The sequence below is a fragment of the Mustela erminea genome, chromosome 5 (genome assembly GCF_009829155.1).
Source record: "Mustela erminea isolate mMusErm1 chromosome 5, mMusErm1.Pri, whole genome shotgun sequence".
In the NCBI taxonomy this organism is placed as follows: domain Eukaryota; kingdom Metazoa; phylum Chordata; class Mammalia; order Carnivora; family Mustelidae; genus Mustela; species Mustela erminea.
The window spans coordinates 93,330,409-93,353,058 of record NC_045618.1 but is presented as its reverse complement, the minus strand read 5'-3'; the positions used below and the strand labels follow the sequence as shown (position 1 = coordinate 93,353,058).

At 33.0% G+C, this 22,650-nt stretch overlaps 1 long non-coding RNA gene across 5 annotated transcripts in view; it reads right to left on the bottom strand.

Annotated features, from left to right (window-relative positions):
- Nucleotides 1–21,843, bottom strand: part of LOC116591328 — a 139,828-nt gene extending 117,985 nt beyond the window's left edge. For 3 of the 5 annotated variants that reach the window (XR_004285956.1, XR_004285958.1, XR_004285954.1), the window contains exons 1-3: nucleotides 20,871–21,843; nucleotides 11,032–11,152; nucleotides 2,707–2,889 (exon numbers count right to left, since the gene is read on the bottom strand). This is a non-coding gene — a long non-coding RNA (uncharacterized LOC116591328). Of the gene's footprint in view, nucleotides 1–2,706; nucleotides 2,890–11,031; nucleotides 11,180–20,870 lie in introns of all 5 variants that reach the window. The other 2 variants (XR_004285955.1, XR_004285957.1) reach the window with 2 other exon arrangements.
- Nucleotides 21,844–22,650: the final 807 nt, after the last annotated feature.

Here is a 22,650-nt window from a genome sequence, read left to right as displayed (position 1 = left end):
GATAGAAGGAAACAAAAATAAAAAGATGACTACTTCTCATAAGAAATAGTGAAGGCCAGAAAATCAAGAAAAGACTTTAAAGTGTTAAAATGGGGGAAAAATGAAGCTACCTGCTTACAACTCTATGTTGGGGAAAGCACTGGGTAGAAATGAAGGTAAATAACAATATTTTCAGAGAGAGAGAAGCTGAGAGATTTCATCTCCAGCAGACCTGCACCAGAAATATTGAAAGTTCTTCAAATTGAGGGAATTGATTATATGTAGAACTTTCATGAAACAAATAAAAAGTAAATATTTGGGGGACGCCTGGGTGGCTCAGTTGGTTGGACGACTGCCTTCGGCTCGGGTCATGATCCCGGAGTCCTGGGATTGAGTCCCACATTGGGCTCCCAGCTCCACGGGGAGTCTGCTTCGCTCTCTGACCTTCTCCTCGCTCATGCTCTCTCTCACTGTCTCTCTCTCAAATGAATAAATAAAATCTTAAAAAAAAAAAAGTAAATATTTGGATAATTATGAAATACTTCTAAAAATTTATTTATGCACAAAATCATAACTATGTGTGTATGTGTATATATATATATACACATTTATATACACACACACACATATATATATATACTAGCAACTATTTTAAGGAAGTAGCATGGGATTATTACATATGTAGAAAAACATGGTGATAGACAAGAGCTCAAAGTGCATGAGGAGGGTAAATGGAACCCTACTATTATAAGGTCTTTACTGTGTTAATAAAATCAGTCTAATGATATTATTTGAAAATATAGAAGTTAAAATGCATACTGAAATCTCTGGAGAAATTTCTAGAATAAACCAAATAACTATTTTTTTTTAAATTTATTTTTTTTTATTTCCAGCATAACAGTATTCATTATTTTTGCACCACACCCTGTGCTCCATGCAATCCGTGCCCTCTATAATACCCACCACCTGGTACCCCAACCTCCCACCCCCCGTCCCTTCAAAATCCTCAGATTGTTTTTCAGAGTCCATAGTCTCTCATGGTTCACCTCCCCTTCCAATTTCCCCCAACTCCCTTCTCCACTCTAAGTCCCCATGTCCTCCATGCTATTTGTTATGCTCCACAAATAAGTGAAACCATATGATAATTGACTCTCTCTGCTTGACTTATTTCACTCAGCATAATCTCTTCCAGTCCCGTCCATGTTGCTACAAAAGTTGGGTATTATGCCTCCACCAAATAACTATTTTTTAAAAATATCTTATTTATTTATTTAAGAGAGACAGCAAGAGAGAGAGAGCACAAGCAGAGGGAGTGGGGTAGAGACAGAAGGAGAAGCAGGCTCCCTGCTGAGCAGGAAGCCTAACGCAGGACCCAGTCACAGGACTCCGGAATCATGACCTGAGCCCAAGGCAGATGCTTAACTGACTGTGCCACCCAGACGCCCAATCCAAATAACTAACTAAAAATTTGTAGATGACATAAACTGAAATGCTAAAAAAAAATTGATTAAACAAAAAAGAAAGTAGAATATAAGAAAAGGGGGAAAAGGACAGACGGAAAAAACATGACACACGACAACATGGTAAATTTAAATTAAGGCCTATAAACACTTCCATTTAAAGACAGATTGTCATATTGGATTAAAAAATAAGGTACTGTTTAGAAGAAATACTTCTAAATTAAGAAACCAGACCAATTGGTGTGCCTGGGTGGCTCAGTGGGTTAAAGCCTCTGCTCCTCATTGGGCTCTCTGCTCAGCAGGGAGCCTGCTTCCCCCCTTCTCTCCGCCTGCCTCTCTGCCTACTTGTGATCTCTGTCTGTCAAATAAGTGAATAAAATCTTAAAAAAAAGAAAGAAAGAAAGAAACCAGACCAACTGAAAATACAATAATAGAAAACAACATTCTATGCAAATGATAAACCTTAGAAAAGTGGTGTGGCCATATCAATGTTAAATTGAGGAGCCTTGAAGACAAAAAGATACACTAGAGATAATAAAGGATATTTTGTAAGATATGTAAGTGAATTTTGTCAAAAACTTATATGTATGTATGAACCTAAATAAATATGTATGTATGAACCTAAATACAGAACTTCAAAGTATAGAAAAATGCAATTGACAGAAATATAGGAATATTTAAAAAAAATCCAAAATCATATTTGAGAATTTAAAAAAGAAGGAAATGTGGTTATTACCCCCCCCAAAGTCTTCAGTTTGGTGAAAGGAGCAGCACATATCAAATCAACACTAATTTACCTCAGAATATGATAGCGTTAACCTAGAGTTACAGAGTGCTCTGAGGAGACAGGAAAAAAAAAAAAAAAAACGAAAATCTTAATTAAATTTTAGATGGATGGATGTGAAGATGAGTGCTTTAGATAAAGACAATATTGGTAGTAGCAAAACACAGGGTAAAAAAAAAAAAAAAAAGAAAGAAAGAATGTATTTGCAGCTGTACCGCTACTGTGATCTGCATGGCGAACAGCATGTTTGTTAAAAAGTGGAATGAGAGCTGAAAAACATATTGTAACCAAATATATCAATTTATTAAGGAACTGAACATTTATTCTTCACATTTTGTTCTGCATGAGTTATGAAAATTATAACTTGCAAATTTCTTCCACCACAAAAATAATAAACCATGTTCTATGCTTATGCTATACCAAATTAAAGATATAAAAGGGACACAAGTTATATTATCTAAAATGTTAGAAATGAAAATTTACCTCCTAAAGTCCATACAATAAAACACTTCAAGAAATCTTGTTCGATCATTGCAATAGACTTCAGTAGAGCTGGAGATGATAACTTGACTACCACGGGTTTTCATATTTTGCCATCTATGAAACAACTTACATTTCCAAATTACCGATGTTACGAAGAATCTTGACTTAATCAGAATTTAAGGCCTGTGGAAATAATCAAAGGAGCCCTTCTAACATAAGACTATAAACTAGAAAAAAAAATGCCATATTTTGTTAAATCTGGAAGAAATAGAAAACACTTAAAGGTGGTTTATAATTCCTCTGTTCTCGAGTGAAAGGAGGATTTTTCCCAATTGTCTTGTATTACTAAGAGTCATATCCAAAGGATCTAGAGTCATATGAAAACAACAGCTAGAACTTAGATTTTCTTATAGTGACTAAGGTCATATCCATCACAGGGCTACAGGGGAGGTAAGGCTCAATGGTGAAGTTTTTGTACAACCCATTATTATTATTATCATCAGCAGCATTATCCAGTCAATCTACAGTCCAGGGAAGAGTAGTAGAAATGAGAGAAGGAGAGTAAGAGAAGTGTTAGCTCCATCTGAGAGCATATAGATTATGTGACTTTACTGTGGGCCTTTTCTTTAATCTCCTAAACAATAAAAACTGCACATCAAGATGCCAACGAAGCAGAAGACAAAACAGACTTGATAAAAGGACATTAGATTCTGTAAATCCATTTGGAAGCTGTGCCCTAACTCAATTCTCTTCCTTCACCTGTACAATCCTTAAATCAACATCAGCTTGAATATAACAGCCCCCTTCTAAAAATGAGTAATATTTACAAAAGGTCCAGTAGAGCCTTTATGTATGAAGGGAGGTAAGCAAAATCTAAAGACATTGACAAATATGTAATCTATGCCTATGACAAATATATACTCTATTGAGTATACATAGAAGTCTGTAAGATGTGATATTCTTTTTTTGCTATTTAGAAAATATAGAATATTTTCATTGTGGTGTTTGATAATTCTGGGAGGCTTTCAGCAGAATAATAAATTTAATAACATTATGGTATTTTAGTAAATATTGACAAATAATAGAAGTAAGTAAATCTGTGTCAGAATATCCAGATGGCCCTAAATAAGTATATAATCTATGTCAGGGCCATAAGAAAAGGATACAGATTTTGGAATGGAATTCTCTCTGATTTTATTTGAGCTTTATTTGAGCTTTGAGGAGACAAGAGATACATTTAACTGTATAGGTGTTAGGGTGAGTATTGTGCCATTAACTGAAGTAGAACATGAAGAAAGAAGGGTATATTTTAGTATTAAAGTAATCAGATTTGTTTATAGCAAGCTTGAGATGTTCACAGTGTTTGAAAGTGGAGATTTCTAGAAGTACATTGGAAATATATATATTACATTTGGTAAATATGCTATTAGGGCTTCTAGAAGGCAGTTTATCAATTAATATTAATATAGTTTGGTACATGAGTGATGTTGACCTTATGAAAGTGTGTGAGAATGTCAATAGACAGAAAAAAATATGATGGCTTAGAACACAAGGGCTAAGGATAGGAAATTCAAAATGATGTTTAAATTGGTCAAAAAGAATCTGGAAAATATAATACCAGAGAAAGCAGTACCACAAAATGTACCAAAAGTTAAAAATTGAAGCCTATTAAAATCTGTCAAATGTTACCAAAGAATCAAGTGGTTGAGATTTTTAAAAATATTACTTAACTGATTTTCTTTGACAAGTAATAGGAATGTCAAACAAATAAATATAAAAATTCAGTGTTCCAGAACTTCAAGGCTGAAAGTATTGAAGTGTGTTGATTTAATTGGCAGAATAGAAAAAGTCATTGCAAAAGAGGGAAAGGTTAGGGATGGTGAAGCTAATATGTTATCAATCCAAAGAAAATATTTTTAAATATTTGAGTCATGGCTCTGATTATACTTGGGTTGTGAAGACTGCTCACTTATTAGAGTATATAGGACTTCCGAGACTTGTACAAAGTTGGCTGTAACCGAAATGAATTATTTCTGGAGAAAAGAGTTTGCTCTTAAGAGTAGCTGTGACTAAATGAATTTGTGATTCATGAGACAACAGAGGTATCTATTTGAATCCAGTCTTGCTCTTTAAAACTAAAATAAATATGACTTTACAAAGCTATACAGTTTTAAGAAGTCATATGACGTTAGTACAGATGGTTGTGTGCATATATCAACGACTATTTGATGTAGAAGATGGGATAAAATAATTAAAAACTTGAATGTTTATCAGAAAATAATAAATTGAAAACTTTTTCAAGTTTGAGAGAAGTTGACAATTCAGAAAGTATGTCTTAACTCTGTTCCTGTGTGGCACCACATTAATTTCTAGGCTATGCTTACATTTTCTCAAAACATGCCACTTCTTAAAGGAGTCACTTCCTGGTAAGCTTTGCCTGTTGACTTACATGCTGTCTGCAAAAGAGAAATGAAGCCCTTTAATTGGCCTTTATTTACATTTTTTTCATTATCATCCTCCACAAAGAGACTCTTTAAACATTTTTTCCTAATTACCTCCATGAACCCTTAATATCACACACAATTTGTTATGTGCTGTATACATATCTGTGTGTTATGCATTTAAAAAGTAAGATTTTTTTTTTAACCCTCACACACCAGTGACCCTTCAGGAATCATCTCATGCCATTAAGAAGGGATGATATAGCTTATGCAATAGGCAATGTGTGATGCTTTGGTGATGGTGTGGCATTAAGAAGGCTATACAATTAGTACTCATTGCAGTCTTGTTTTTAAAGGATCCAAGTCACATGTTATCTTGAGCATAGTATGACATATACAATCAGGAAAGCAAACTTTAGCATACTTTCTCCCAACATATGGAAATGTTGGTTTAAATGCTTAGTGAATCTGAGGGATCAATGTGAAATACAAAGTGTTGTGAAACACAACCGTACTTGAAGGAGTGTAAACATAGAATTATATGTAAATTTTAAAAAGATTTTTTATCTATTTCAGAGAGAGAGAGAATGGGCATTGAGGAGGGGCAGAGGGAGAGAGAAAGATAAAGAGAGAGGCAGACTCCCTGCTGAGCAGGAAGCCCAATACGGGGCTCGATTCTGGGACCTGGAGATCATGGCCAAAGCCTAAGGCAGAGGCTTAACCAACTGAGCCATCCAGGCATCCCTGTAATTTTTAAATAAACATAGAGATTTAAGGTAAAATAAGAAATTATTAATTCAAAAATATTTATTGAACACTGATCATTCAGTTGAGGCTAACATGGAAACAGGGTGACCTCAAGGAGACTATTGCCTAATGACAGAAAGACCAGCCCCAATCAGGAAAAATCAAGTTCAGAGGTATAGAGAACTATGAAGATTTAAATTGAAAATGCCCACAGGCAGACCAGCTGGCACAGGGGACAATTGGCAGACTATAACACATCTATGGGCATAGCGGATTCTAGATCCTGAGGTGCCAGAAGTGAAGAGAAGCAGGCATAAAATCTGTTCCACATAGGAAAGCAGTTGGCAAATGTCAAATGAGAGCAGTAAATGGTGACGATTTCAACAAGGCAGGCTGGGTCACATCCAGGGTTTTTTGTTTTTTTGGGTTTTTGTTTTGTTTTGTTTTTAAGGAGGAAGGGATGATTACAGAGAAAACCACTATTAGTATAAGAGAGATAAATAAGTCAAGTTAGTTTGAGAAATAAAGCAGCCAAATATCCAGACACAAGAACCAGGGTTAATAGAAGTAGAGACCTAAAGGAAAGGACTTTAAACATTGGATGTCTACAAACTAATGATACGTAAGAGACAAAGAGGAAAGGGACTTGTGGCACTAGCAACAGTATAACAACCACTGATGGAGGATTAGAGACTACCTTCCTTCACCTTTTGTTTTATGTTTCTTGGCATAAAGCACCTGTGAACAGTGACAAATAACAGAACACCTGCAAGGCAGAGAGTTGATGGCAGCCATAACTTTAAGAAAAGACTTTTCTGGGAGTCCAAAGTCTAATTCCCTTTGCCATTCTATCATGTCAATCCCCAGCACTGAATCACTCCTTTGGTTTTCTCTGCAACTGCTCTCAAACACTATTAAACAAAATAAAACAAATGGATTATATTGGCATATAATTCTAAGTATCAGTTTTAAGTGGACTAATTTCCCCAAGTATGATAAATTCCCTAATTTGAGTACTAACCCAAATATAAACCTACATTTGGAAACCTATTTTATGTACTCCACAGTACACTGTAAGTCACCATTTTTGTAAAAATAATCCCACCTCTGTTAAATGTTTCATGTTTGTCTTCTCTAGTAGATGTCGATTTCTTGAGTAAAATAATAATATTCTGTAGAAACATAAATATAATTCCATTTTATAAGGCTATTCCATGTTTTAGTGAAACTATCTTATGAAGTATTATAAAGAGCTTTTATTGCTATAAAGAAAACTAACTTTGATTAGCACTCAGAGGATATGTCATGCTTGGTTTTCTCAGGGGCCCTAGACTATCCTCATCCATCCCAGATGATAACTACTCCAGACAGCAGGATCCTGTGGGTCCTGCATCCTTAGCCAGTGAAGTATGTATTTGGCATCCTCATTTGGAACTTAGAAATTAATTTCAAAATATTAAAAATATCTGATATGGTAAAAGCATTAATCAGAACTATATTTTATATATTTTAAGGATTAAATTAGGCATCTGTGGCTTAATCTCAATGGACTAATCACCACTATCTATTTTAAGAAATGGATTCAGAGTTCCAAAGATCAATTTACAGATGATTTTTTTGGCAGAAAAACTGTCAATTGAGCTATATCCATAGTTGCCTAAAATATATTTTTTCACACTTTGTGTATGGCAGTCTCATTAAACCCAAGCATACTATTGCTGCATCAAAGAAAACTCTAACTCAGTGATTTTGGCAAGGCTTTACAATATTCTAAGCCAGTTTGCAAAGCCTCAAACAAGTACACATGTCTGTGCTTAGGCAGCTTTAACTTAGATCCCTAAACTTGTTTCAGACTATTTCTTCTCCTCTTTGTCAGAGAACATTTAGTCAAAACCAAATCTCTCACCGCGGACTCTGAGCAAAATCTTCTAGCTTCTCTTTGTCACTCTCCTGGGGATATCCAGGTGCTTTAATGGCTGCTTAACCAGACAGAATTTTAGGAAATGTGTTCTTAGCATCCCCAGTTTTTTTTTTTTTTTCTAGTGCTGTCTTTCCTTTACTTCCTGTTTTTGTGAACCTGTTTGATAATACCTACTTTCTAAAACCAAACATGTAATCTATTTTATGGGTAGTTTTATGGAGCTGGGACCTAAAGAATGATATGCTAATTTGGCTTCCTTTGGGGAAACATAAAGCAGATTTTTTCATATGGAGTATACAGAACTAGATAACACTAGTAGCTTTTGTTCAAGCATGACTTTTATAAATTAAAATGATACCTATGGCTGAAACAGATGTTGAAAATTAAACAAAGTAACAACATGTTGATTCTTTATATACTTTCTATTGTATAACAGTATATAACATTTCTGATAAAATTACTTTTATAAAAAGCTAATTATTTTTTAACTAATGTTTAGAAAGAAAATATGAAGTCTAAATCAGGAACAATCAGATTGAAATAGCTATATACTTAGGTAATGTCCAATTTATTTTATTCTTTTTTTTCAAATTTTATTTATTCATCATCCCATTTTTGCATGTTCATGATACACACATACACACACACACAAAGTGGCTACAGGGATTCTTCTTTGTTATGACATCTGCCCACATACTCACATTCTGATCATTTTTCCTTCTTGCTTACCATTAGAAAATAACAATACTTAGTTTTAAATTAGTTATTAATATAATAAAAATAAAAATTTTATTATTAATATAATAAAAATAAAAATTATATTATTAATATAATAAAAATAAAAATTAATATAATTAAAATAAAAATTTATCAGTGTTTAAATGTGTTAAATATTTGGGTGGAAAGAAGAGGAAGACGTGTGACTTATTATTTTACACTGGACTTTGCTGAACTATCTTGAAACATTGAGGTATGGATTGATTGATCTTTGAGATCTCTGTTATCAATATTTATCATAATTATAAAGTAACACTTACTAGATTAATATAATAGAGAACACTTTTTGTACTAGAAAACCTGAAAGTAGAAAGTCATAGAAATATGATATGTTTGTCAAAACAATAAGGATAAGCTTATACAGTCTGTTTCTTTTTAAGATTTTATTTATTTATTTGACAGAGAGAGCCAAAAAGTACAAGCAGGGGTAACAGTAGAGAGAGCAGGAAAAGCAGCCTCTTGGTGAACAGGGACCCCACGCCAGGCTTGATCCCAGGACTCTGGGATCATGACTTGAGCCCAAGACAAAAGCTTAACTGACTGAGCCACACAGCTGCCCTGTCTGCTTTTTAAACTGAGTATTGGAATATTTAAAAATGCTACTCAGGGGCACCTAGGAAGCTCAGACTATTAAGCATCCAACTCTTGATTTCAGCTCAGGGCATAATCTTGGGTTGTGGGATCAAGCCACACATTGGCCTCCATGTTCAAAGAATCTCTGCTTGAGATTCTCTCTCCCTCCCTCTCCTCTTTCCCTCTCTCTCTCCCTCAACCCACTCATGGACATGTGCACTCTGTCTAAAATAAATCTTTTTAAAAATGCTATGCAGATTCCTAACTTTTTAAGTTAGACAATGTAAATAGAAAATTGTTGCCAAACTCTCTGGATTTTAGAAGTTCAAAAGATCAGATTTTAAAAATCATCTAGAAATAAGTTAATTTTAACTAATTTGACCTGATAGAGAATCTAATGGAGAACTTCTAAACTCTATCTCTGTACTAATGATGGCAGTGGCTTAAGGGAATGTAGATGAACCTTACTCAGCTAATAGCCCTGGTGTAGACTGGTCTAATCAAGGCCTGGATGAAGAGCAGCTTCTATCTTTAGAATCACACAATGCCTGAAAATGGGGAAGCTGATCCTGAGCTAGAAACTATCTTATTAGGAATGTCTCCAAGTTAGGTTAAGAAGATAGCTCAGGAGTGCTAATTCTTGTGAAGTTACTTATTCTAAGCCCCTATGAATGGGCTCCATTTGTAGCTTAGCCTCTTACTTAAAATAATAATTTTCCATATATATATATAAGATATATAATATATATGAAATATAGAGTGTGTACATACATATATGCGTGTATATATATTTATATATTTATTATATATTATATATAATATATATTAAATCTAGAGTGTGTACATACATATATGCGTGTATATATTTTTATATATTTATATATTTATTATTTATTATATAATATATATATTAAATCTAGAGTGTGTAATACATGTGTGTGTATGTTTTTATATATTTATATATTTACATATATGTTTTTATATGTGTGTGTGTGTGTATACACACATGCGCGCACACACACACAAAGATTTTGTACAAGGAAATCTACCATAGGTAAAGTAACCATATAGGGAACAGAATGATAAATTATATGTAGCAATTACAGAAAAATGATTAACTATCTAGAAAACATCAATAACACATGCAAAGGAGAAACAAAAAGACAGTAACCTCTATGTATAATAAGACCACAGATATACGCAGAAAAACAAATGCCAAATTCCGCTGAGTACATAAAGGGTTGCATAAACACACACTGAAAATGCAAATTAAAATGGTATGTGATTTTATACCTATTAGTTGGTGACAAACATAAAATTTGGAGGGTGTCAAGCATCAGGGAATACTCGCTGGCTGGTGGGAATGAAGAATGATGCAGTCATTCTGGGGAGAAGTTAGGTGCTAATTAGTGAAACCAAGTTTGCACTTATACAAGACAAGGGTAGACTCACCAATATTCTGAATATTAATAATAATATGCTATTTTTGTCATGTTTTCTATCTATATTTTTAAACTATTCCTGAGGGCAAAGAGGGCAGATTTATTCTTGAGAATATTTTTATTTCTGGCTTGTCTTCTCATCTTTTGACTTTTTTGCCTTACTTACCCTGTCATTTGATAGCTATACATGTGTAATTCCTGAACACATCTTATTTTAAACATAGTCCCTTGCTCTGACCTTCTCTTTTTACATGTCCTGCAAGTAGAGAAGCTAATCTGATTGCATATCTCTGCTCAAATATGACTCTCCATGTCCAGTTATTTTCCTTCTTCTCAATAGTTACTGATCTGTGCCTAGTGTTTCTTCATCCATGGTTACAACATTATTCATTAGAAGCAAAGAGGCTGTAGTATATATACATACCTATAAGAAGCTCAGACGAGAAATGTCAAGCTGGAATCATCAACACAGTGGTAGCACTGGGAGCTCTAGGACATGTCCACCAGCTGATGTCAATACTCATTCCGTGAAGTGTAAAAAAACACTAGGATAAATGCAGGTAGCTTCAGGTCTTGTGAAAACCAAATATCGATAAAATTTTCATTGTTTTTAAAAAGTAGAAAATTACAGGTATAAAATCACATATTAAAATATTCATTTAGAATGAGAAAAAATAACTACAAAATAGAATTTTTTTAAAAAGTTAATGATTCACCACAAACTTGAAAATATCTAGAAAAATGGCACAGTTTTTTTAATAGTTAACTTCCTGATATACCACTCAGACACATTTTTCTCTAGAGGTTTGGATGTACAATCTTTGATCACTTCTTTAAATATTCTTGTCAGGAGAGAACTTCTGGGTTGACCATGCTTTAAAGAGAGCCAAATCTTCTGCTTATAATTTTTCACATGTGATTCCTGAAAGAATTTTCTAAAAACTAGCTTCTGGCTTTGCATATTTTAAGATGTTTTATCTCATACATATTTAGGATTGGGTATCTCAGAACTCTTTTATATTTAGATATTTGTAAGATTTCTGGTCCTGTACTTCTTGAGCTTATATCAAGTACCTTCGCACACTGGGTGATAGGAATATTCGTGGAATTGCTTACAATTATTACATTTAAAAAGCAGCTATGAACCACATAAATATATCCCACAAAAGCCAAAACTCAACACCTGAGGCCATGGCAATGCTACACAAATGAAAGAAAACCACGAATGGGAAAAATTTAGAGTATAAAAGAATAGGCTTAATCTTTTGCAATAAAAAATATCTTACTTACCCCAAATGTACAAAAACACATAAAAAAGTGAAAACTTGCTAGTGCTTCTTTCCATGTAAGTGATGGGTCCTAAAGCTTAAGTGATGGGTCCTAAAGCTTAAGTGTTATAATCACATTATATCTTTTTTTTTTATTATTAAATACAAAATATACTATGCTTAGTGCTGCCTGGGACTGGGAAAAACAGACTATTATAATAAAAATTTTAATTGGCAGAAACTTTTGCAAATAATTTTGACAACACTGAGGTTATTGGTGTGTTTAATAATTGCAACATTTGTGGAAATTAGAAATTTTACTGTAGTACAGAAGGACTAAATAGAATTTGGTAAGAAGGAACAATTAAATGAAGAGAGTGAGACAGGACTTTGGAAGCCTCATTTTACTTTGACCTGATGTTCTGAAGACTGTCTTGAGCCTATATAATTGCTAAGGAAAGACAAATAAGAGCTATGTAGAAGTTTAAAAATAACAGTTAATTGATAGCTCAAGGTTACTGAGAATGTAGAAAAATGAAGGGATGAAGTGTAAAGAGAAATGATCAGTTCAACTTTCAGAGAAGAAATGATTTAATTATAATTGAAAAGAATGAAAACAGGATGAGGCTGATGTAGAAACGATTATTCATTATACTTACCCATGCTATGATTTTTTTTACAATAGGAAAATTTTACCTTTGGTCACAAAGAATACAAACTTCTAAAGGCAAATACAAAAGAGTAGAACAGGGTATCCCTCATTTACTAATCAATAACTTTTAAACTATTTAAGAAATATGTGAGTGCTTTAATTATACCCAAATGTAGTTGTGATAGTTTAAACAAAGATTTCATGATAAGCACATTTTAAAATTAAATTTTAAAAAATTTTAGAAAATGGTGGGTTCACATGCAATTGTGAAAAACAATAGAGAGATGTCCCATGTACCCTTTACCCAGTTTCCCCAATGGTAACATCTTGATAAACAGTAGTGTGGTATCACGACCAGAATTTAAAGTCTAAATACTGAGCTGTTTCATCAAAGCAAGGATCCCTCCTGTTGCTCTTTATAGCCAAATTTGCATTTCTCCTCAACATTTCCCCTCCTGGCAAATCCAGTCCCTAGAAATGACTGTATATTCTCCATTACTATAAATTTGTCATATCAATAATGTTATATGAATGGATTCATTCACTACGTAAGCTTTTGGTATTATCTGTTTGTTCTCAGTGTAATTCTTTAGATATTAATTCATGTTGTATCAAAAGGTTGTTCCCTGTATTGTAGAGTATTATTCCATTGTGTGTGTATATGTGCATATGTGTGTGTGTGTATTGTGTGTGTGTTTATACATACATATATATATGTATATATATATATACTATATATAAACAATCTATATAGTTTGTTTAACCATTCCCTCATGAAACTCACTTCGATATTTCTGGATTCCTGGTTTGGGGTTATTAGGAATAAAGATACTATAAGTGTTTATAAGTGTTTATATACAGATTTTTGATTGAACATATGTCTCCAGATATTCTGGGATAAATGTCCAAGTGTGCTGTTGTTGTGTTGTATGTGTAGACATAGACAAGTTTAGTTTATAACTTGCCAAATTGTTCTTCAGAGTAGCTATAGCATTTTATATTCCACCAGCAATATGTAACAAATAAGCTTCTCTGCATCCTTGCCAGCATTTAGTGTTGTCACTATTTTTTTTTATTTGAACCCTACTTACAGATATGTAGTGATATTTTGTTATTTTTCTAACTTACATTTCCCTAATGAATGATACTGAACATCTGTTTGTGTGCTTACTTGCTTTTTGGTATATGGTCTTCGATGGTCTTTGCTGTATATTTTTTTATGTGTTTGAAATGTTATAATTAAACTGTTTTTTATTATTTAAATTTGAGATATTTTATATGATCTAAATACAACTCTTCTCTCAGGTAAGTTGTTTTCAAGTAATTTCTCCTAGCCTATATCTTGTCTTCTAATTATTGTTTTTCAAGTTTTTTATTTAAATTCTAGTCTGTTAAGATAGAGCACAATGTTGATTCAGGATCGTTCAGTGATTTATCACTTAACATATAATATCCAGTGTTCATCACATCAAGTGCCTTCCTTAATACCCATCATCCAACTAGCCCTTCCCCCCACCAATGTACCTCCATCACCCTTCAGATTGTTCTCTATCTTTTAAGACTCTCTTATGGTTTGTTTCCCTCTCTCTCTCTCACTCTTTTTTACTCCCTCCCACATGTTCATCTGTTTTGTTTCTTAAATTCCACATATGAGAACATATGGTATTTGTCTTTCTCTAATTTATTTCCTTTAGCATAATAAACTCTAGCTCTATCTACATTGTTGCAAATGCCAAGATTTCATTCTTTTTGATGGCTGAGTAATGTTCCATTGTGTATCAATACCACCTTTTCTTTATCTGTTCATCTGTCAATGGACATTTGGGCTCTTTCTATATTTGGCTATTGTTGATAATTCTGTGAACATTGTGGTCCATGTACTTCTTTGAATCAGTATTTTTGTGTCCTTGGGGTAAATACCTAGTAATGCAATTGCTGGGTTTTAGGGTATTTCTATTTTTAATTTTTTTTTTATAAACATATATTTTTATCCCCAGGGGTACAGGTCTGTGAATTGCCAGGTTTACACACTTCACAGCACTCACCAAAGCACATACCCTCCCCAATGTCCATAATCCCACCCCCTTCTCCCAAACCCCCTCCCCCCAGCAACCCTCAGTTTGTTTTGTGAGATTAAGAGTCACTTATGGTTTGTCTCCCACAGGGTATTTTTATGTTAATTTTAGCCATTCTGACTGGTGTGAGGTGGTATCTCATCATGGTTTTGATTTGTATTTCCCAGATTTTGAGTGATGCTGAACATCTCCTCATGTGTCTGTTAGCCATTTAGATGTCTTCTTTGGAAAAGTGTCTATTCATGCCTTCTATCCATTTCTCAACTGTGTTGTTTGGTTTTTGGTTGATAAATTTGATTTCTTCATAGATTTTTGGGTATGATTCATAGATTTTTTGGGTACTAACCCTTTATCAGATACGTAATTTGCAAATATTCTCTCCCATTCTGTAGGTTGCCTTTTAGTTTTGTTGATTGTTTCCTTTGCTGTGCAGAGCTTTTTATCTTGATGAAGTCCCAATAGTTTTTTTGTTTTGTTTTGTTTTGTTTTGTTTTGTTTGTTTGTTTGTTTTTTGCTGCTTTTGTTTTCCTCAGGAGACATATCTAGTATGGCTGATAGCAGAGAGGTTGCTGTCTGTGTTCTCCTCTAGGATTCTGATGGTTTTCTGTCTTACATTTAGGTCTTTCATCAATTATGAGTTTACTTTTGTGTAAAGTGGTCCAGTTTGATTCTTCTGCATGTTGCTGTCCAATTTTCTCAGCACTATTTGTTGTAGCTTGTCTTTTCATTCTTTTTATCAGTGTCTTTTGGAGGGAAAAGTTTTGAAGTTTTGTGAGATAAGTTTATCATTTTTTCCTTATATGGTTAAAAGTTTTGGTGTCCAGTCTAATAAGTCTTTGCCTAGACCTAGATACCAAAATTTTTGTTTTTTTTCTCCCCTAAAACATTTCCAGTTATACAATTTACACTTAAATAAATTACACTGACTTATTTTTAGTTATTTTTTGTGTATTATACAAGGTATAAGTAAAAGTTTATTTATTTATTCCTATACATACCCAAATTCTCCAGCATAATTTGTTGAAAAGTTGTCCTTTTTCCACTGAAGTGTTTTGTAACTTTGTGGAGATATATTTCTGGGTTCTTTGTTCTGTTTCAGAGGTCTATTTGCTTATCCCTCCATCAACACTACACCATCTTAAGAACTGTTTCTATATACTAAGTCTTATATTAGGTAAATTATTCCTTCTACTGTATTCACTTATTAATGTTATTTTAGTTATTATACAGCTGTATCTTTCCACATAATTTTTCTAAGTTTCTGTAGCCTACAAAAACTTTACTGGGACTTTGACAGGAATTACATGGAGAGAATTGATATCTTTACAATGTTGTCTCCAAAATATGAAGATGGTGTATATGCTGATTTACTTAGACCATCTTGATTTTCTTTTTTTTTTAATTTTCAGGACACAGATGCCATAAATGTTTTTTACATTTTTTTAAAAAAACTTTGCACTTCAATATTCTGTTTTATTAAGAATATTTTTTAGAGAAAAACATTTTGGTATATAACTATTAATTTTTTTGAATCATTAATACATGTTTTCTGGAAAATTAGTAAAAAATAAGAATCCTCTTAATCCTATCAAAAAAGAAAACTACAGTTTTGTTTTGCTAAACATTAGAAAATTTTCCTTCTACGTGTATGTGTGTGCATGGCAGAAATGAAAATATCCTGTTCTATAACCTGTTATTTTTGTTTGTTTTACTCATTCTATGAAGTTCCACATTTGAAGTAACCATATTTGTAAATGGTTGTTTCAGTTATGAGCTTGTAGAGTCCTAGAGCTTTAAAGCCACCCTTTATTCTACTAAAAACAAGCAAAAAAAACACCCCAAAAACATTGTTTATAATTAACAATGATTGTGATTCTAGGTATCTTAAGCTGACTGGGGAAAATAAACTGTATTCATTAGTAGTAATAGCAAACAATAACACTAGCAGACACAAATGCTTACTGTGTGTCAGGCGCTATTACAAGGGCTTTTGATATATTAATTTATTTAATTCTTATAACAATTATATAAGATAAGAACTATTGTTTTAGTGTAATGGATGAAAAAAGGAGGCACAGAGAGAGGTTAAGTAACTTGTCCTAGCTTACACAGCAAGTGAATGGCAGAGCTAGTTTCTGAACACAGGTCAGCTTGCCCTAGAGTCTGCATTCTTTGCAGTACTGTATTGACATTTATATGATAATTTAACATTTATATTTTTTTGATTTATGACAGAAAGCACCCTAAAATATTAGAATAGTTTCTATGCAATTCTCAAAATATGGGAAATCATTTAGAATCATTTAAGTGAATTCTTGACCATGGCAGGAAGAGAAAAGAAATGATCCCTTAAAATTCTACAAACTTTCCTTTTTCATGCCCTATATTATCCAGCTCCAATAAACAAAGCAAGTTTATTTTTGTTACTGATCAAGATAGTTTGGCTGCAAAGGATTGACAACTTGATTACAAATTTATCAACATAAATTTTGTGGGCTAACAGTATTTGACCCAAAGCATTATGACAAGTTCAGGTAATTGCTTATTCATGAAATATGTGCCATGGTTTATGAACAAATAAGTGATATCCACTTTTGGCTATGTAAAATATCTTTGTTTCATGATCCTTCCATCTTGTACCTCAGAAATGTCTATAGGCAGGCTTAGGAGACAGATTCAACCCTTGTCTTGAATTGTTCCTCAAAAACAAAAACAAGTTGTTGTGGGTACCACTAAAACTATTGACCATCTGTAAATGACTGAGTTCATATTTTAAAAGCATTTCCTTGCTTTTATTCTCAGAGAACATCACACTTACTGTAATTCAGCACATATTTTGAGGGAAACTGTCTTTGTTATAAAGGCAAAATGTTTCTGAAAGAGGCAAAATGTATCTGAAAGAGGCAAAATGTATCTGAAAGCTTCCTGGTCACATAGAGATGATAAGAGGTTCTTACTTTTTTTAATTTGATATTCATGCATAAATTATCAATCAATAATATATTTTCTTTCTTTTTTCTTATATCACCTGCCTGGTCTGAAAGCTAATAATACCTTTGACAGGTACAAAAACATACCTGAAAATGAAAACAAAATCCAATGTTATCCTCTAAATCCTTCTATCTAGTCTTAAGTACTAATTTTAGGTACTTGGTCAGTAATACTATTTTGTATGAGCTATGAGGGCACAGTTTAAGAACAATGGTTAAAATACCTTTTTTTGCAATCATTCAGTTCTACATCCCTTAAGTAGACAGATTAAATTTCTAGAGTATTTTTGCAAACTCAATAGGAAATAAGGAAATGAGACCATGATTTTATTGACCATGATTTGCACTTCCTAAAAAGGCAAAAGACTAGGAAAATATTGGAAAACTAAGTACTACGGTGTCTGGGTGGCTCAAATGGTTAACCAACTACCTTCAGCTCAGGTCGTGATCCTGGGGTGCTGGGATCAAGCCCCACATCGGGCTCCCTGCTTGGCAGGAAGCCTGCTTCTCCCTCTCCTATTCCCCTACTTATGTTCTCTCACTCTCTGTTAAATAAATAAAATCTTAAAAAAAAAAAAAAAGAAAAGAAAGAAAGAAAACTAAGTGCTGAACCAAGCTGATTTCATTTTTTTTTTTACTTGGATTTCTGGGATTATAAATTTCTAAATTTGAGATCTAACCATGGTATTTGGTTTGGAATACAAAATGGAAATCTGTTCAGAATTGAACATTTACATAAGTTTTTAAAAATTGTGATATTGCTGTATTTTAAGTTTTGATGTCAGTATGTTTGTTGTTAACAAATTGAAATGTGATTGCTGTTAGTTGAACTTTTATTCTGTGAACTTATTAAACTCACTTATTAGTTCTAGTTTTTTTATTGTTTCATTTTTAGTGATCCCTTGGGATTTTCTATGCAGATAATCATGCTATCTGCTCACAGTGATGGTTTTATTTCTTCTTTTATAATCTGTATGTATTTTTATTTCTTTTTCTTACCTAATTTCACTAGCTAGCTTATTTAGTCTATGTTGAATGAAAGTCTTAAGAGCAGACATTGTTTTGTTCTTGATCTTAAGGTGAAAACATTTAGTATTTCCTCTGACATTCAGGTGACATTAGATGCTGTAAGTTTGTTTGTTTTAGAAGCTCTTTATCAAGTTTAGATCATTTCCTTCTATTCCTAGCTGTTGAGTTTTTTTCATGTTTTGTTGATGGTGGTGTTGTTTTTTAACATCATGAATGAGTTTTGGACTTTGTCAATTAAAATTGTCATATGATTATTCTCTCTTTAACAAATTGATATGTTCAATTACATTGGTAGATTTTCAAATACTGAACCAAATCTGCAAACTTGGAATAAATCACAAATGATCATAGGGTATAATTCTTTTTATACATTGTTTTCAGTTCTATTTGCTTCTATTTCAGAATATTTTTGCATTTAAATACGTAAGAGAGGTTAACCTGAAATTTTCTTTCTTTTTTTGCTTTTCCTTTAATATTTTATTTATTTATTTGAGAGAGGGAGAGAGAAAGAGAGACAGAGAGAGCCAAAGAGAGCATGAATGGGGAGAAGAGGGAGAAGCAGGCACTCGCTGTGCAGGGAGACCAATGTGGGGCTCAATCCCAGGACCCTGGGATCATGACCTGAGTGGAAGGTAGACGCTTAACTGACTGAGCTACCCAGGCACCCCATGCAATTTTCTTTTTTTTTTTTTTTTATTTTGAATTACAAGCTAATATGGCCTTGTGATGTGATTTCAGAAGTGCTCCTTCCTTTTGAGTTTTCTTGGAAGAGTTTATATAAAATGGCTTGAATTCTTCTTTAAATGTTTGGCTGACTTCTACAGTGGAACAATTGGCATAAATATTTTATTTATAAATTCAATTTATTTAATATATCTAGTACAACTCTGATTATCTTTTTCATTTTGGATTTTGTTATTTTGTGATTCTTGAGGACTTATTCTGGATCTTCTTACATGTGCTGAATTTATGAATATAAACTTATGAATAATATTGCCTCCTTTTTCACTTAATGGCTAAAGAATGTATAATGGTATCCCATTTCAAACATGATATTGGTGATCTGTAACGTCCCTCTTTTTATTTATTAATCTGGTCCAGATTTTTGTTTTTGTTTGTTTTTCAATGTTACTGATTATTTTTATTTTTATTTAAATTTTTAAAAGATGTATTTATTTTAGAGACAGAGAATGAGCATGTGGGCAAGGAGTAGAGGGAGAGAGAGAATCTTAAGCAGACTCCCCACTGAGTGTAGAGCCCAGCGGGGATCCTGAGATCAAGGCTCATGACCTGAGCTAAAATCAAGAGTCAGACACTTAAGTGAGACACCCAGGTGCCCCACTGATTATTTTAAAAGAACTTGATTTTTATTTTACCTTCTCCATTCTTTTCATATATTCAATGTTATTAATTTCTGCTATCTTTATTCTTTTCTTCCACTTTTGTGTGGGCATATTTTGCTCTCAGTTACCCAGTTTCCTGAAGCAGAAAATTAGATGATCGATTTGAGACCTTTCTTCTTTTCTAATGTAAGCATTTCATACTACAAATTTCCCTCTCAGCACTGGTTTAGTTTCATTCCACATATTTCAATTAAAAAAGTTATCTATTCTTTGTGATAATTTTGCTACAGACAAATTATTTTCATTGCCTTTCATCTGAAAATGTCTTTATTTTCCCTTTCTACTCAAAAGATCATTTCCTCATATATGGAATTCATATGTGGTATTCTTTTCTTTCAGCACAATTCTTTTCTACTTCCTTCTGTTCTCCATGGTTTCATATGAGAAATATACAGGGATTCTCATGTCAACTTGGGAAAGAGATATCTTCCCATAGCCACTTGTCACTGGCCCTTCCCATAAGTTCCTCTTGCCTCTTCTGCCAGACTTGCCTAGTGGTATAGGCTGATCTAGGGGAGAAAATGAGCCTATCTGGGCTGCCTACCATTGCTAGATTGGGTGTCAGGAAAAGCCAAGCTCAGTTTACTTTCTTTGGTTAGGTGGGGATAAGACACTACCACTGTTTTGTTTGTTTGTCTGTTTGTTTTTTTAAGATTATTTATTTATTTATTTGACAGAGAAAAATAACAAGTAGGCAGAGAGGCAGGCAGAGGGAGAGAGGAGAAATCATGCTCCCTGTTGAGCAGAGAGCCCAATGCGGGGCCACATCCCAGGATCCTGGAATCATGATGTGAGTCGAAGGCAGAGGCTTTAACCCACTGAGCCACCCAGACACCTTGACATTACCACTGTTTAACTGTAATCCTGGAGTCTCAAACCAGTGCAACTTTCTCTTCCATCTTTTGGAATTCTCTTTTGGGCATCTCTTGAGTTGTTTTCAGGTTTTGTAGTTGTACTTGGTGGGAAGGAATAGGAAGAGACAAGACTATACCATCTAGATTGAAACAAAAGTTGATAACACATTTTTATCAGAAATTATTTGCCATTCTAACAGTTATCTACTTGATTTATTATATTTACTTTGTACTTTTACTTCTAATCTTTCCAGAATATATGATATATAAGGGTAGGGGCTTTACTTTTATTCACTTCTCTGTTTCTATTTTCTTGAATGATACTAAGCATATAGAAAGTATAATTTTCTGTGAATACAAATAAATTTAACATTTCACAAAATGAATGAAAATCAAATGTAATATAAGTGCAAGTGCAAAGTCACTGTGCTTCTACATTATTCAATGAAAGTATCATTTAGGGAAAATTCTTATTATATAACTCAATATATGAAAAATGCCTAATAATAATAAGATTTTACTTCATTTACTTTTCCATTTGAACAAGCAGAAACTTCATTTAGAGAATGATACTGATCTCAGACAAGTGGACATCCTGAAGGAATTTTTAAAGTTAAAATTATTGTTTATTAACCAACTTGCTGAAATGATACAAATTTTGTATTCCTCCTGATATTTATCTTATTGTATTATTATTGGTTTTTTTGTTATTGTTATTTTGATATTCCCAGGAATACTTCAGTATTGCAAGATAATTCTGGCTGGAACCCAAAAAAATCATAGGGCTTATTCCTCTTTTTCCATGCAGCATGGCTTCTATACTATTTCAGGAAGATAGGATTCCTGATATAATCAATCTTGTCATTATTATTCACCAACTATGTCAGCCAAAGCTTATTCTTATATAATCAACATGCATGTACATATATATATATATATACACAAACATACATGCTTATATAAACAAGGAAATGAAAACATAAATTTTCTTTAAAAATATTTAAAAACTTTGTGTTAATAGGAGAACACATAGTTACCAATTATTAGTGGTTTGTTCACAGTAACCAAAATATGGATAGTATGAGTTTCAGTCTGTCTTCTAAGAGATTTTCTCCTGACACTATTTTAATTTATAGATTTATAGAAATAGTTGGGAACTTAAAAATGATTTAGTCCCAACTTGTCATTTATAGACAATAAAAGTAGAAAAGATAAATTACTTACCCATGTTAGCTTGTTAGTGGCAAATCTAGAATTTTATTCTCATGACTCCCATAATACAATGAAGAGAGGCATATTATTTATGCAGTCTTACTACCTGTATTTGCTAGGCAACAGTTTCAAAAGGAATTGCTGAGTATCAAAGCCATATACTTTAAAGAAATAAATGGCAAAAAAGAAAAAAAAAGTATAACTTCCCTAACTTGGAGGGAAATATATAAAGCCTACTGTCAGTAAGAAATGAAGTAAATACACATTAACTCCTTGGCTCAGCAAAGTAGCTACACTTGATCCACTAAATAAATATTTATTGAATGATAACTCTGTGTGAGGCACTGTGCTATTACTTTGAATATGAATATAAAAAGATAATTTTGTGCTAAGAGTACTTGGAGTCATCAAGTTGTTTTACCCCATAACTGTAACTCAGTCAGTGATGAGCTATGTGACTTTTGTTAAACATTTTAATGACTGATTGCCTCAATTTTCTCTTCTCTAAATGAGGATAATAATAGTTTTTATATCATAATGCTGGTATGAATGGAAAATGC